Raw genomic sequence first — 18,032 nt, 5'->3', positions numbered from 1 at the left:
TATTCTATCCCAGACAAAAGGCTGAATGGTTCGAACAAGATCAAGGGCTACCAGCCCAGGCCACCAGGAGAGTAGGGATGCTTCCAGCAATCCCCTTCGCGATCGTAGATCGGCACCTGTAATGCAACCGCCTTCTATTCAGCACATACAATCCATGGCTGCCGCTATGGCAGAACTGACACGTCAAAACCAGGAGTTGAATAGGGAGATCAACCTCAGGAAGCAGCGTCAAGGACACATGGACGGAAGGGCCCCAAGTCAGGAAGGGGGAGGGGAAAATGTAGAGTCCGAAGATCAAACAAGGGGTACCGCTTCAAGAAGGGTGCCGCACTTGGAAAAAGAAATGGACCAGATGAGAAAAGCCATGGATGAAATGAGGGAAAACATGAGGCGAGCAAACCCAGTAGATGATATGGTTCACCGAACGGACTCCCCTTTCACAGCTTCCATCAACAGTCACCCTCTACCCCCGAAATTCAAAATGCCTTCTTTAGACTCGTACGATGGAAATCGTGACCCTTGCGATCACATTGCAACCTTCAAGACGACCATGCATCTGCAGGGGGTCCCAGACGAGATCATGTGCAGAGCTTTTCCCACCACACTCAAGGGACCAGCGCGAGTGTGGTTCAGTAAGATCCCCCCAAACTCGGTGGGATCGTTTGAAGAACTGAGTAAGCTGTTTGTCAACAACTTCATTGGAGGACAGCGTCACAAACGTTCCTCCTCCAGCCTGCTGACTATAGAGCAAGGGGACAATGAGAGTTTGCGATCCTTTATCACCCGGTTCAACAGAGAAGCCTTAACGGTAGACGAGATGGATGACAAGCTATTGCTGGCCGCTTTCCACAATGGGTTCAATTCTGACTTGTTCATTCATAAGCTCTACGAGCAGGAACCGCAGACTATGGCCGAGCTTGTCCATTCGGCCCAGAATTTTATAAATGCTGAAGACGCCATTATAGCCAAGAAAAGAAAAAGGGCAGAGCGCTCGGAAGTAGGCCACCATCGCTATCCGGATTAGGGACCTCGTCCAAAGAAAGTTCGGGTAGACGAGAGAAAAGATAAGGATGGTAAGAAGGCCAGTTCCTCCGTAAGGAATCAGCAATACACGCCCCTGACTATGCCATTAGAGCAGGTTCTTATGCAGATCAAGGATGATCCGTCCTTGAAGTGGCCGGACAAAATGAAGGGAGACCCCAACAAGCGTAATAAGAGCAAGTACTGTCGTTTTCACAGGGACCATGGGCATGATACAGACGAGTGCTTTGACTTGAAACAGCAGATAGAAAATCTCATTAGACAGGGAAAATTGAGGAACTTCCTTGGACGAGACCAGAGAGATGAAAAAATGGAGGCCAAGGTGGAAGAATCATCACGCCCCCCACTAGGAGAAATAAGGGTAATTATAGGGGGAAGCTCGACGGCGCAGTCATCCAAATCAAGGAAGACATACCTGAGGGTGGTGCAGAACATCCAACAGTCTGGACGACCTTCTAGGACGAGGGAGGTAGACCAACAGGCTGTTACTTTCACGGACGAGGAGGCAGGACGAATTCACCACCCACACGATGACACGATAGTCATCACCCTACTCATCTCTGACTACACGACCAGGAGGGTATTGATAGACAATGGCAGCTCTGCAGACATTCTCTACTACCCCGCGTTCCAACAAATGAAGCTAGGACGAGATCGGCTTTGACCAGTGAACTCGCCGTTGGTAAGATTCGGAGGAATGAAGGTGCAACCTGTGGGCACCATCACGTTGCCAGTGGTCGTCGGGACGTATCCGCAGCAGATAACCAAGGAGGTGAATTTCCTTGTCGTTGATTGTGCATCGTCATACAATGCAATTATTGGAAGGCCAACTTTGAACAGCTGGAAAGCGGTAACCTCTACCTACCACCTGTCCATCAAATTCACGACCGAGCACGGAGTAGGCCAGGTACAAAGAGACCAGCTGGCTGCCAGAGAATGTTACTTAGCCATGCTGGCCATGGACGAGCACATGCAGGCGATGAGTATAGACGGAAGAAGGGTCGTGGCTGAGCCCACTGAAGCATTAGAGGACGTCCCTTTGGACGATGACCAGCCCGAGAAGTCTACCAGAGTTGGGGCCAGCATGAAAGAGGGGGCAAAGCACGCTTTGGTTCGATTTCTGAAGAAAAACCTCGATGTCTTTGCATGGAATCATGAGGACATGCCTGGCATTGATCCGAGCGTCATTACCCACAGCCTGAACGTGTGTCCCTATTCGAAACCAGTGCGTCAGAAGAGAAGAGTTTTTGCTCCCGAGCGAGACAATGCCATTAAGGAAGAGGTGCAGAAGTTGGTCGCCGCGAAGTTTATCCGAGAAGTTCATTACCCAGACTGGTTGGCGAACGTAGTCATGGTCAAGAAAGCCAATGGCAAGTGGCGGATGTGCGTGGACTTCACTGATCTCAACAAAGCTTGCCCCAAGGATAGCTACCCATTGCCGCGCATTGACCAGTTAGTGGACTCGACGGCAGGTCACAGGATACTTAGCTTCATGGACGCTTTCTCAGGGTATAACCAGATTCAGATGAATGAAGCGGATCAGGAGAAGACCTCATTCGTTACGAGCCAAGGGTTGTATTGCTACAAGGTTATGCCCTTCGGTTTGAAGAACGCAGGGGCGACCTACCAAAGGCTGGTTAACCATATGTTCCGTCCTCAAATCGGGCGAAATGTGGAGGTTTATGTGGACAATATGCTGGTGAAGAGCCAGGACAAGGATAAACATCTTGACGACCTTCGAGAGACTTTTGATACGTTGCGACGGTACCACATGAAGTTAAATCCGAGCAAGTGTGCTTTCGGGGTTTCATCGGGTAAGTTCTTGGGGTTTATGGTGTCGCACAGGGGAATTGAGGCGAATCCGGATAAAATCCAGGCGATACTGAACATTGAGCCACCGAGAAATACCAAGGAAGTCCAGTCTCTTACTGGACGAATAGCCGCCCTCAACAGGTTTGTATCGAAAGCTACTGACAAATGTTTACCTTTCTTTAAAGTTCTTAGGAAGGCTTTTGAATGGACGGACGAGTGTCAAAAGGCCTTCCAAGACTTGAAGACGTATCTAATGACGACACCACTGTTGAGTCCGTCTGTACCTGGGAAAGAGTTGTACTTGTACCTGGCAGTGTCCCCACACGCAGTGAGCTCAGCGTTGGTCAGAGAAGAGGGGAGAGTCCAGAAGCCGGTCTATTACACAAGCCACGCGATGAGAGGGGCAGAAGGGCGATACCCGATGATGGAGAAACTAGCTTTCGCATTAGTCACGGCTTCCAGGAAGCTGAGACATTATTTTCAGGCACACGTCATCAACGTCCTGACAGACCATCCCATAAAAAAGGCAATGAGCAGGTTGGAAGCTATTGGACAGCTAGTACAGTGGGCCGTTGAGCTCAGCGAGTTCGATGTCAAGTACCTCCCAAGGAGCACAATAAAAGCGCAAGCGTTGGTAGATTTCATTGCAGAATTCACCCCCAGTCAGGACCACCTGAACAAGGACGAAGGAAATGAAATGTGGGTGGTAAATGTAGGCGGATCGTCCACACTGCATGCAGGAGGGATTGGATCTGTACTGAAGTCCCCTGAGGGTGACAAGCTGGAGTATGCGGCCCGTCTGCAATATCCAACTACCAACAACGAGGCTGAGTACGAGGCTCTACTCAAGGGGTTGGAATTAGCCAAGTCCTTAGGGGCGGAGTCGTTAACAATCAGAGGAGACTCTCAACTGGTCATCAACCAAGTAAATGGGATGTGTGATGTCAAGGAGGATCGAATGAGGAAGTACCTGAACAAAGTGAAACGCCTTGCCCGGAAATTTTCAGCCATAAGTTTTATTCAACTTCCCAGGGAGGAGAATGCAGAAGCAGACGCCTTGGCGAAATCCGCCTCGGCAGGGGTCATAGACGAGCTCGACAACATCCAGTACATGCCGAGCATAGACATCCCTGACATACAGCAGATAGGAGGAGGAGAGAATTGGATGAGTCCGATAATAATTTACCTCAAGGATGGGAGGCTTCCAGAGGACAAGGATGAGGCGAGAAAGTTAAGGGTCAGGTCAGCCAAGTATGTTCTCATTAACGAAGTGTTGTACAAGCGAGGCTTTACCCAACCCTACTTAAGATGCTTGGCTCCTGACGAGTCAAACTATGTTCTAAGGGAAGTTCATGAAGGATCGTGTGGAAATCATTCAGGGGCAAGGTCCCTGGTCCATAAGGTCGTCCGTGTCGGTTACTATTAGCCAACAATGCAAGCAGACGCTAAAGCCTATGTCAAGGTATGTGACCAATGCCAGTGTTATAGCAATGTGCCCAGACAGCCGTCAGAATACCAGACCCCAATGACGGCCCCATGGCCCTTTGCACAGTGGGGCCTGGATATCCTGGGTCCTTTTCCCGTAGGAGTCCGGCAGATGAAATTTTTGGTGGTGGGAATAGATTACTTTACCAAGTGGGTAGAAGCCGAGCCTCTTGCAGCAATCACTCAGCAGAACGTGAAGAATTTTGTAAGGAAGAATATCCTATGCAGGTTCGGAGTACCCAGGGTATTAGTATCTGACAATGGACGTCAATTTGACAACGCACCCTTCAGGGACTTTTGCAATCATTTTGGAATCAAGAATCACTACTCTTCACCCTCCCATCCACAGGCAAATGGGCAAGCAGAAGTAGCAAACCGATCCCTGTTGAAAATCATCAAGACTCGGCTTGAGGGGGCAAAAGGGATATGGCCAGACGAGCTGCCAGGTGTTCTTTGGGCCTATAGGACGACTGCACGAACTCCGACAGGAGAGACCCCTTTCAAGCTAGCCTATAGGAGTGAAGCTGTTATACCAGCGGAGGTCCATGTGGCAAGTCACCGAGTGATGAAGTACCAGGAGAATGACAACGGTGAACAACTTCGCCTTAACCTCGATCTTATTGATGAGGTAAGAATGGATGCGGAGCAAAGGACGGCAAGGTACAAAAATCTCATGGCCAGACAGCATGACGCCATGGTAAAACCCAGACGGTTCAGTGTCGGGGACCTTGTCCTCAAAAGGGTCTCCTTGGCGACCAGGAACCCAGCTCATGGAAAACTGGGACCCAATTGGGAAGGACCCTACAAGGTAATCAACTGCAAAAGGCAGGGGTCCTACTACCTGGAAGCCCTGGATGGGCGGAAGTTAAAACATCCTTGGAACGTGGAACATCTGCGAAGGTACTATCAGTGATGAGCAAGGACGAGGGAAGTCAGTGGCAAAATTACAGTTGTGATTTGCGTGTTTGTTTATATCTACTTTTGCTTTTACTACTGTTATGGTGTGTTATGAATAAAAGTGCACTAGTTCTTATACTTTTGCACTACTTAATAAGGCACTAGCTTATGAAAGACGATGCTATGTACTTGAGTATCTAAATAAGGCACTAGCTTGTGAGCATGTGCCAAATTTGTGAACAATGTTCATGTAATAATATGGTTTGGATTTCTTATGTATTTGAGTTCTAGTTTCCCTGATAATACCCACGGACGAGGCAAAAGCCTTGGACAAGTAAAATCTCTGGACGAATACTAACTCGTCCAAGCTTTCCTTTAAACGAGGATAAAGCAAAGAAAAAATGCTAAGGCATGCTCGTCCAAAGCTTTCCTTTAAACGAGGATAAAGCAAAGGAAAAAAATGCTAAGGCATGCTTGTCCAAAGCTTTCCTTTAAACAAGGATAAAGCAAAGGAAAAAAAAATGCTAAGGCATGCTCGTCCAAGTTTCCCTTAGAAAAGAATGACGATAAAGCAAAGAAAATGTTAAGACATGCTCGTCCAAACTTTCCTTAGTCAACGCCCACTCGTCTAAGAAGGAAAGTAGGCATTAACGCATTACATCCCAACGACGAGCATATGGTTAAGACGATTACAAACTCGTGAAAATACGAGTAATAATAGCCTAAAGGGCAGGCAAAATAAGCATCATCGTCCTAATCTAGTCGTCCATGAGGGAATTGTGTAAACGATCACCCAACACTTGTGAATATTGCTTAAAAGGCAATGGAATAACACAAAAATGCATAAACTCGTCCATGGAGCAACAATAATAATCGAAAGTAAACATTCATTAAACGTTAAAGGGTGGACGACCATCGTCCAAAAACCCTTAAGAAGTAAGCCTTGAAAGGCAATTGTCTATGAACTTGCTAAAAGTACTCTAGACGAGATAAATGCATTACACATCTAAAAAAAAATAATAATAATTAAAAAAAAAGAAAAAAAGGAAAAGGGGAGGGGGGCAAAACACTTGAACAAATAGAAATAAAATCTTTCAACAACAAAAAATATCAGGCGTCAGGGTCGTCTTCAGCGGGTCTGGTCGAGGCATCGTCTTCAACGTTGACATCCTCAGAGCTGGTCTGAAGAAAAGAACTAGCAGCACCTCCAAGTTGAAGGACGATAGGACTGAAATCAACCTCTGGAAACTTTTCTTTCGCCTCCATGCGAAAGTCTTCAAATCCAGCAGCATAGTTGGCGTCCAGAAGGTCCGTAAACTGCTTCGAAGCCCTAAATTCCTCCACGGCCTCGTCCCTAGCCCTCACAAGGGAATTGCCTAGCTCGTCGATCTTCTTCTGAAAGTGGTCAAGACGAGAGTCCTTTTCCACTACATCAGCCTTTAATTCCTCGACGAGGTTTAGCAAACCCTTGGCCGCGTCCTTAGCCTCGGCAGCCGTCTCAGCCCAGCCCTTGCACTCATCCTTGACCTCCTTGATCCTCCTCTCCAACAGCAACCTCGTCCTGTCCAGCTCAGTAGCCTGCCTGGACGCACCTATAAACTTGGACATGGCCTACACAAACAAATAAGAATTTTTGTATCAAGCAAAGTAAACAAGCATAAAAAGCTAATGACGGGAACAAATTTGTATCAGTTACCTTGAAAAGATCGTGGACACCCGAGTGCTCGAAATCTTTCAGGGACATGTTGTAGCATGCAGCCACGTCCTCGTCAGATACTGCCTGTTGGAACCTCTCCCAAGCCAAGCCCTCACTCTCAAGAAGGTTGGGCACAACATCAACGGGAGGTTGGGACGAGGCAGGAACGCTGGTCTTGGACGGTGGAGTGGGAGCAGGCTCAGACGACTCCACGTCGAAGATCTGGACGGACGGCAGTTAAGGAGGAGGAACAGGGACAGCAGGAGAGACGACCCCAAACTTAGACGACTTCTTGTGCTTGGCCCTCCGGCTGGGGAGGTTTTCAAGATTGATAGCCTTCGACAGGCTCCTCTTATTGCCGGCAGCAGGACAAGCCCTAGTCTCGGTGTCTTGCTTAGGACGATCGTCTGCGACTCCCTTGCCTTTGTTTTCCTTCATTGTAGCCATCCCTAAAATAAATAATCATAATAATAAGTGTAAAAACAAAAAAAAAAGGGGAGAGGAAGTGCAAGACGAGAACTCACGTCGACGGACTGTAATTTCGTGGGCTAAGGCTTCTGGAGAGGGCTCGGGGCCAAGTCCCCAAGTTGCAAGATGCTGCAAAGTGACCAAAGAGTGGAAGTCCCTCTCTGGATGAAGACGAGCTTTCTGGACGCGTCCTAGATGGAATTTGCTCAACGACGGCCTTCTAACACCTGCAAGAAGGACGAGGATATTAGCTCAGAAAGATATATAATAAAGGTAATGCTACGGTAGTGGTGAGCATACCTTCAGGACGAAGGTTCCCTAATTCTCCTGTATATGGGGGAAATGAATCTCTGCCCACCTCAGCAGGATGTCCTGCCCAAGGACCTGAGACGAGGAAGAACTCCGTCTTCCAACTCCTATCTGAGGTAACCAAAGATTTTATTATCCTACAGTCTTTTCTCCTGGCCGTGAATTGATAAAATCCACGAGATTGACTAATTTCAGAGGGTTTATAGCAAAAAAGGAACTCATCCACGGTAAGAGGACGATCCCCTTCAAAAACCTCTCTCCACAAAACTTGCATAGAAACAACTAGCCTCCATGCATTAGGATTTAGTTGACACAAACCTATACCTAACCTAGAAAGTAACTCCCTAGCGAAAGCATTGAGAGGAAGTCTAAGAACCCCTAGGAGATAGGCTTCATAAACCCCAACACCAAAATGAGGTTGGCAACACCATTCATTACGTACGGCCAATCTGGGATTTAGCTCGTCTGGAATTTGGTACCAACTTCGTAGGGATGCTAATTTTCTCTCATCCGTCCTAGTCGGAGTCCCTACAGCACAGCTATAAACAGTCTCAACAACCTCGTCCCTCTTAGTGGGCGAAGAGGCACTAGAGGGGCCAGCCTTAGACCCTGACAACACCCTCGTCCTAAACTCCTCCTGGAAAACTTCTAAGGGAACCCCAGGAACCCCAAAAACATACTCGTCTGTAGTATGGCCATCGCTACTATTCCTATCACTACTAGAGCCACTATAGCTAGTTGTATTGCGATACTCGTCTATCTCCCTATCAACACTATTGCTAGACGAAGAAAAAATCTCGGACATTGTGGAAATGTAAGGGAAGCCTAAAGACGAGCGTAGAGAAAATACCTGGTTCTAGACGAAGGAAACTAGAGACGCTGGAATACTCCTAGACGAGGCGATGGACGAGAGATGTCAAACAAAGAGAATTTGAAAAATGGAGAGGGTATGGGAGGAAAACCACTATTTATAGGTGTTGAAAAGTAAAACCTGAAACGAAGTGTCCAATCAAGAAGAACCACGTGGCAGCCTCCTCAAAAACCCAAATCGACACAACGGTTGATCCGAGTAAATAATGACGCGTGGCATAATTTGGGGTACCCTTTACCTTGAGACACGTGGAATAATATATTGAAGCGAGTCCAGAAACCAAAGGGTTTTGGACGACCTTTGAATAGGGGGCAACTGATAGGGTGCTGATTTAGCCTATCTCCAAGTCGTCCATAACCCGGCTACCATTGTAAACACCCTCAGGAACTTACCCAGAATTACCTCGTCGAAGGAAGAAGAGTTCTGGACGAGGTAAGCATCACCAGAATGATGCACTCGTCCAGATCGCTAATAACCTCGTCCTGAAAGAATTCGTCTGTTAGACGAAACAGCCCCTGCGCATACCAGTACACATTCAAGGAGCCCCAGGACGAGGGTACCATACTTAGGAAAATCTCCGAGCATGACGCGAAAATCCCTTATCCCACGCATAACCGCCAGGTATCCGTTGTGGAACAGAAGCATAACTCCCAAATGGTTATGCAAGTTACACTTGATTCCTACCTCTCCTCAAATCTAGGGGAGGTTCCAATCTTGATAACCGCCTGTATGAACACTATAAAAGGGCTGTTTCAGACAAGGCCAAGGTACGTTCATTTTTTACTCCAAAAAAGTTGGAACTCAAATAACATAGAGGGAAAAAACTAACTTTGCCATCGGAGGATTTTTAGCCGGCAGCCCCGGTCGCCTTTGATTCGCTTTTCTTTCTTTTTTCAGGCCGCAGAAAGAACCAGTAGTCCTTTCAAGTCCGAGGCATCCAGTCTACTGATCTTCTTTGCATCATCAGCTTTATTATCAAAATCCTCGTCAGGATTGAGAATCTTGCATTCAAGAGCTATAGCCCATGTTGTTTGCACATTGTTACTAGTGATCATTTTGATATCCACTCTAGCAGATCTACAAGACTCCACAGCTATACTAACTCTTGGCCAACATGGATCCTTCAACCTAACTAACCTTAATAATGTCAGCCCATTTTCTTCTAGCTTCTCAAGAATTTGTCCACTTTCTTCTTCAACTTCTTTGTAAGCAAATGCCATGCATCTCAAATTTTTTTGTGCCATCTATCTATATCTAATCTAATCTAATCTAATCTAATACTATATGTAAAAGCAGAAGTCTTTTCCTGCAATTAAGAAGGAATTTTCATGTAAACAAAAAGATCCATCTAAAAATCTACCACATTCACAATTAACAAGCCATTGGCAAGTTTTTTTTTTTTTTTTTTTTTTATTCTTTCTTATATTTGGGTATGAAATATGAATTAGTTTTGAGAAATTTGGTTGGATTGATTTGTATTTAGGTATTTGGGTTACATTTGGTTTTGATTTGATTCTTTTGATTCGATTTAGTTTCTCAGTATACTAAAAACTTTTGGGAGTTTTTGGATTCAATTAATTTTGTGTTTGATTTTGGTTTAGTTTTAGGGTATTTATAATTGGCTTTGGATAATCAAGGTTTAGAGGCCAAAGGTCTGAGAATGGTAGAGAGAGTCAGTTAGACACAGAGTGCAGAGAGATTAACTGATTGGAGTTTTTTTTGGAAGAAGAGGAAGAATAATCGTTAGACTGTTAAGTTAATGCGCCATGGATTGAGAGAGGGGCGCCACAACAAGTTTATCATCACCGTAAGCCTCCACCCACCATTAGACTACCAGAATCGCTACGGGTAAAGTTCTATTTTAAACTAAAAAAATTAAGGGTTTTTGGTTTTCATTTGGAGAATCAATTGGGGGTTAATTATGATTTAGATTGGTATTTTTGGTAAGGTTTGGTTTTGACTAAGGGATTTTGGTTATAAGAAGTTTTGTTTTTAGGTTATTTGGCTTGGCTCAATGTTTTGGGTATTTAGAATTGATTTTGGATATTTAGGTTGCTTTGATATTGAGGTCACATAAAATGAAGATTTGCTTTGTTACTCAAAGTGCAAATCTTTTGAGTAATCAAAACTACACTAAAGTTTTATTTTAAATTTTAAAGTTTTTGAATGGTCCCTTTTTTAAAGCCATTGGAACTATGCAAATTAATCTTGAACCACTATGAGTATTGTTAAGAATGTACCTTCATTTGAAATTGAAATTGAAAAGAGAGAAATAAATTAGAGAAGAAGATAACTATTTGAAGTGGTAATTCTTGATCTAACTCTATCCAAGTTGCATTGGCAAGTGTATCTGCTGTATAGATATAGTTGTATTCCTAACTTATTGTAGAGAAACTTAGTACAAGTTATATTTACTATGATTGATTGCACCAATTTCATTTAACAACTCCTTATGGTGATTGTTAGGAAACATTATCTAGGACATTAGGTAAACTACCCTGTTTCTTAAATTCTTCTCCTACTGCTTTCTTTCTCTACCACATATCTCTGCTTTGTTCATTATATGCATGTACATTTTAAAAGCAAAAGGCTACACCAGTATTGGGAATCTTAATACACTGTTAAGACCGATGTAAAATAAAGCAGAAGGGCTGCCTTGACCGTTAGTTTTCACGCCAACGCCCACCATTAGATCATTGAAGCCTCCACCAAGAAAGGTTTTTTTTTTTTTTTTTACCTTCTTTAGATTTGGCTTAAAATACGACTTAGTTTTGGCCATTTTGATGGATTTGTATAGATTTAGGTATTTGTGTTAGATTCAGTTTTATTTGGATTTTGGTCTTCTTGGTTGTTATTGTTATGGTTCCATGGTGAGATTTGATCATTTGGGAAAGTCTTAATTCTCAAATGATGGCCTTATTGGAATTTCTGTATTGTGATTTGATACTCTGATGTGGGAATTCTGTTGGAACTATGGCGTCTTTCTATGATGTTAGATCTTACAATATGGCAGCCTTGAAATCTTTTTTTTTTGTTCTAATTTTCTGAGGTGTTGTTATGGTTCTTTTATCTTCTCCTTTCTTTTCTTTTTTCTTATATCTGCATATGGGATTTGATGATCTGTGTATGTAATTACATCTTTTGAATTTTATAGGCCTTGATGTTTGAACGAAAATGAGCTTAATAATCTCATATTGAATTCGTTATATAATTTTTTATTTGATTTTATACGCTAAGCGAGCAGCTATTCTTTGATGATAACTTGATATTATCCAACCAACTAATGTGAATGCTCATATGGTGTGTATGTATCTATATCTATCACACACATTGAATCCCTATGTTTACTTGAAATTAAAAGTTACTATTTGGCTCATATATGCAATACTATTCATTCTAAATAAAGAAATGGATTACTTTACTTTAACTTGGTTGATTCAAGAAAAATTTAAAAATTGATCATCCTTATGTTTATAGTTTTTTTTGAACAATTTAGATTTTTAAAGAATATGATTGTTATACATAAAAAGGGAATTTTATAAGGCACAGCTGCATCATTGTCTTGCCCTATATATATGAAGAACTATGACAGGGTGTTGCACTAATAAATAATAGTCTTAGTTGGCTCTCACCATTCTTTTACTATATATACATATGTTCTTGTGAGAGACCTCGCCTGAGAGTGTCCCTCAAAAAAGAGAGAGATTTTTTGTGGTGTGCTTTTTAGGACACTTTTTTTTTTTTTATACAAATACATGACTAAATTACTTCGTTTCATTGATTGAATAATAAAAAAAATACAAATTTGAAAGCTTGAACTTTACATGGCTTTGGGTCCTAGTTACAAACTACCAAATATACATAGCTTTTTTTCCTAGTTACAATCTACCCAAAATAAAAACAAAGATAACGCTAGATCTACTTAACCAAAAATCTAAATCCGGAGGCTAGGTTACGGAATGGGAAAGTGTTAGGCACCCATTCCGCCCAAGCAAAGTCTGGTCTTCTAGACTCTTGTGACCAATGTACTATTTTATGCATGTCATGAATGATATGTTGAACATGTGAAATAAACTAAACAACACAAAACCATTTATGAATGTATCCTCTTTTTGTTTAAAAAAATTCAGATCTGGTTTAATGATTGGAAAATTTGATTTTAAAAAATCAAATCTGTTTTTGTATGTGTAAAAAGAAGGTTTTTCAAGAAAAAAAAATCAGATATGTTTTTTAAGAGATAAAAAAATGGTTTCAAGTTTTGTAAAAGATCAGATCTGCTTTGTATATTTGAAAAAGATATGTTTTTTTTTTTTTGTAGAGGATCTCATTCACAAAATAATTTCATGCTACATGACTCGAACAAGACAAACAAGAAAACCACAATTCATGATCTCTTTCTTTATTTCAAAAATCTGCATGCATAAAAAATTAAATCTGTATCTAAAAAAGATACAAAATCCATCTTTATTTTAAGAAAAATTCAGATCTACATCTAAGGAAGATGTAGATCTGTTTTATTTTGAGAAAAAAAATTCAAATCTACATCTAAGGAGATGTAGATTTGTTTCATTTTGAAGAAAAATTAGTTTAGTACATGCAGATCTCTAAAACTAAGAAATAGATTATAGTAACAATAAAAAATCAAAAACATATTTTGATACTCTAAATTAACAAATCAGAATATGAATATTTAGAAACAAGAAAGCATGCATCATCATGATTAGAGAAACATAAAAACAGAAGGAAACATAAAAACAGAAGGGTTAGAAAACAACCTCTTGCATGAGCACTCTTTTACTTGAGAGAATGTTTTAAGGTTCAAAGAAACTTATTCAGTTCTCTTTGAAACCTAAAAACCCTAATTCTTATAGCAAATCTTAGAGAGGATCAAAGAATATCAGCAATTTGTAAGTCTCAAAACATATGCCTCTTAGAGCGTAAAAAAAAGGTCTCTTCTTGGGGGGTGAAAAGTGTCAAGAGGGGTCCCTCCTTGAGTGTAAAAAGAATCCCCTAAATTTTGAGAGGCATCCCCTATTTGTAGAGGTTGGAATGCTGAAAAAAAATCTGCAAAAAACGTATGGGGAAAATCCTAAAAAAAAGGAGATTTGGATAAGAGTAAGTTGATTTTTCAGATCAAAACCAGTTTCGTATTTTGATCATATTTCTTTACTAAAAATTCGGATAAAGCTGAAATTTTGACATCTGAAGGGAAATTTGATTCTCTACAACGTTTCTAGAAATAGCTAGTCTGAATTTTGAGTTCTACTATGCCAAAAGAGTCTCCGAACGTGAATCTGAAATCTACTACTTGATTAGCACGTTTTTGAAGTGTTTTCCAAATCTAAGACTGTATTTGGACAAATTTCAGAGTTATTTTCATGATAAACCTCATTTTGAAGTGATAATTATGACTTTTAAAATAATTATTTTAAATATAATTATCCCAAAAGCCTAATTATCCACAGTCTTTAAATATTATCAGCTTATTTGTTTTAATCTCATGCAACAGGTCTCACTTTAAGAAAAATATTCCACCATTCACATAAATTCATTTAATTAATTTTAATAATTAACCAATCAAAATTAATTTCAATTGATCACACGCGATCGACTTCACCCCATACAATGCATGCAGACTGTGCAAACTTGATCATGCGATACCTTTCGATCCAATGGTTCAATTTGGAAACCGGGCACGCCGTTGCGACCATTAGAATCTCAAGATCATTTTTATGATATGCAATGAATAAATTAATGCATGTAATGCAAGAAAAAATTGATGCATGTAATGCAATCATGAGTTTTGGGATACATGGATGGTCATTCCAGTCATCTTCCTTCATTAAATCATGGGTGCAAAATCGAGTGTCTACACTTCTGTTTTTGTTTCTTTTTTATTTTTTTTTTAAAATTTCCCAGTTGGTTGATGAGGAAGGGGATGAAATCTTGATTTTGATCTGAATTTGGTTTATTGTTTAGATGATGACACTTACACTACGAAAAAAGTTCTGATTCAGAATACTGAGCAATTGGAATTGGTGAGGGAGGATATCTGTGTTTCCTCACTGTTCAGTCATCCCAATCTACTTCCACTTCTTGGTCATGCTATCATTTCTATTAAGGTAATCAATCAGAGTGGTTATTCCTATCTAATTTACAATTGTTATTCATATATTTTTCTTAATATAAAACTTAACACTTACAGAATTGTTACATGACTGTTGCTTTGGTTGGACTATTTTAGTATAAAATTGATGGTATCAAACCATAGTTTTGGCTCTAACTTTGGTCACTTAGCCACAAGAAGTTGAAACATTTCATTTAAACACAAGGAAATGTGGTAAACACAATGGTAGTTATTATTGTTGGGGTTGCAATGTTGTGTACCTTGAAGTTCAAAAGCATGAGGTCTTGCCATGTGTGCAACTTAGCTGTCGTTCCTATTTCTTCTTAGTATTCTTCATAAAATGGTTGTTCTTGCTTCTTACGTTCCAATTTTCTTTGCCATTACTATCTTTCTCTCTCTCTCTCTCCCCTCTTCTCTTCATCAAAGTTAACCCCCCTCATATGAGACTACCAAAAAAAAGGGCAAATAATCACTACTCAGGAAGAAAGAAAACAAGAATGTGTCACTATATTTATGCAATTGTTTTATCCCTTCATTTTCATATTTCATTTGGAAGATTAGCTTTATAGAAAGAAAAAATGGTTGCAAGTCATGTGTTTAATGAAATTCTCTTAGACGTGATTTGTAATCCATTGACTCTTTTTTTTTTCTTTCTCATCTCAGATTCATTCCCACTTCGACTCTTACTATCTCTCTCCTTCCCAGATCTAATTTTTATTTATTCTCTTTTCTCTCTCTCCCTCTCTGATTTTTTTAGATTAATGAAAATCCTGAACCTTCGCCAAGTCCATTGATTTAAGCCCCCACTTGGGTCTCAAGCCCATGTACCTAAGCTCAACAAAATAGTAATGCATATTACTTGATAACGGTTATTGTGGTAGAGCACAGTTGGTGGCTTTGATTTTATCTTCTAATTCAAAATAAGTGGAATATCTGCAGTGTTCTATATACATTCTTTTGGTATTTTGATTATATGTTATTGACTTATTTTTGCATGCCATATGTTAATTAAAAATTTCTTTTTGATTTGATATGTGAAATTTCATATTTTATATGTGCCATGTTCTTCCCATTTTGTGACACTGTTTAAGGTTGATTTCCTTGAAAATTATTTTTTGGTTGGAACAAAGATTATGGTGGTTCAATTCAACTTATATTAAAGTCTTTTGACAAAATGGGTAAAAGGGATTTGGCTAATTAGTGAAAGGAATTTTTACACATTAAATTAGCCAAACAACTCAAATCTTTGGTATGTCTTTATCACTTTACATGTTTAAGATAGATTCAATGCACAATTAATGCAGAATTGCATGGGTTAAATACGATGGATTGGTTGATTTGATATTTATTTCTCTACATATTTTTCCAATCAATATATTCTTTTCATCAAACTTTTTTGTCAATTAACTTGCAGGAAAATTTTAGAAGGGAATGAAGAAGAGGTGGTGGAGGAACTTTTTGTGATAGTGTGGATGTTGTGCAATTAAAGAAATTAATTGCTTTTCAAATAACAGCACAAATTGTTTGGTGTGATGGCCAAAGAGGCCATATGTTTTGCTGCAAGAGATGTCCTTCAAGATAAACATTGATGGAGCAATGTTTAAAGAACAAAGCACATTTGGAGTAGGAGTTTTTATACGAGATGATAATTGGTAGTTCATTGCCGCATTGAGTTGCAAAGGGAGAGCAATTATGGATTTGGAGGAGGCAGAACTAGTAGCAGTTGGCCAGGCTATTAATTTTGCAATTGGAATAGGTGCAAGAGATATCATCTTAGATGGAGATTTAGCAAGTTTTTTTGACAAGCTATGATTTGAGAAAGAAGATAATTCATGCTAGGAGCTATGGTGGAGGAAGCAATATTAAGAATGAATCTGTTCAAACCATGAAGGGTAAAGCACTTCTAGGTGAGAGGCGAATCAGCATGCGTATTTATTGGTGTGACTTGCTTATTGATTGGCTAAACACTGATGTAATGAATATGAATAGTATCTAATGCAAGTTATCTTTGATTAGTTTAAGGGGGAAAAAAACACCAATACCCCAAAATACTATCTCTCTCTAAAATGCTTCCAAAGAAGAAAAGTTTCAGTTGCTCCATATACTCCATGGTGGTTTTGATATATGATTCTATGTTTTCCACTTTGTATTTCATTTGTTTTGACTCTTTTTTTTAAAAAAAAATATTATTATTGTTACCTTTTCATTGATTTGTTTCTTTTATCCTCTATGGGCAAATGCACTTCCAATGTGGACCCTTATGATCACTATTACATTTGTAAAAGTTTTTATGTCGATATTAATTTCCAATCATTAGATTCGATCTATATGCTGCACCCTAAGCATGTAATAATTCTAATAAGTTTATTGCGAAAATAGGTAGGAGGATGATTACTAATTTACTGTCAACACTTTGGTTCATTTACGCTTCTAATACATGTTGCCTTGAGTGATTTATTTTGAAAAATTACTGATTTTCTCAAGATTTGCTATAACCTTAGTCCCCTAGGGGATATTAAAAATAAGCAAATATGGGGTTTTTGGATGTCACCCTTGATGTACTCATAAAACATGATACAGATTAATAAGTTCATTTTTACAAAGTTTTGATCAAAGTAAATTCTTAACTTACCTATTTGTGTCTTTCTTTTTGGTGTTTTTGAAAACTCAACAGAATGACTGGGATTTAAAGTTTTGAAGTCCTATCAACTATGATTTTTTTCGACATGCATATCAATATTTGATAGGCATAAGAGCATTGATAGGCTTAATCAATGAAGTAGGAACCTATGTTGCAACTCAAAATTTGTGCCATGTATCTTTCTTTTTATATTTATATTTATGTTTTTTTTTTATTTTATAGAAGTATCTTTCTATCTTGAAAGAACAACATTTTCTTTATTTAGCCTTCACAGGTGCCATTTTAGTTTTAGTAAACTTAACAATTTAAAATATGATTATTAGGTTCATATTCTTTTGTATATTAATCTTAACAAATTATATTTACTCTATTTTTAATAACATGTAATATAATTGAAACTAATGTTGGAAAATCTGGTTTTGTATCAAAACACACAACAGAAACAACAAATATGGATCTATTTCATTCATGATTATAACATGCATTATATAAATTTCAGAATTTAAGAACAAGATAGCGTACCTTGGTGTGGAGAAATTCAAAACAAAGGATTAGAATTACTTGGGAACACTTTTAATCTTCACTTCAATTCCACTTTACGCCCAAAAAGTGTGGTCTTTCAATCAGTTTCCAAGGGAGAATAATTGAGTGACTTCACTCACATATACACACCATTTCATAATGA

At 39.8% G+C, this 18,032-nt stretch overlaps 1 pseudogene; it reads right to left on the bottom strand.

The window, feature by feature from the left end:
• LOC142642569 (putative calcium-transporting ATPase 13, plasma membrane-type) overlaps window positions 1-18,032 on the bottom strand; it is a 37,221-nt pseudogene that overhangs the window by 6,610 nt on the left and 12,579 nt on the right.

This window comes from Castanea sativa, chromosome 7, assembly GCF_040712315.1.
Source record: "Castanea sativa cultivar Marrone di Chiusa Pesio chromosome 7, ASM4071231v1".
In the NCBI taxonomy this organism is placed as follows: Eukaryota; Viridiplantae; Streptophyta; class Magnoliopsida; order Fagales; family Fagaceae; genus Castanea; species Castanea sativa.
The sequence above is the reverse complement of the archived record's forward strand: the minus strand, read 5'-3'. Positions and strand labels throughout refer to the sequence as shown.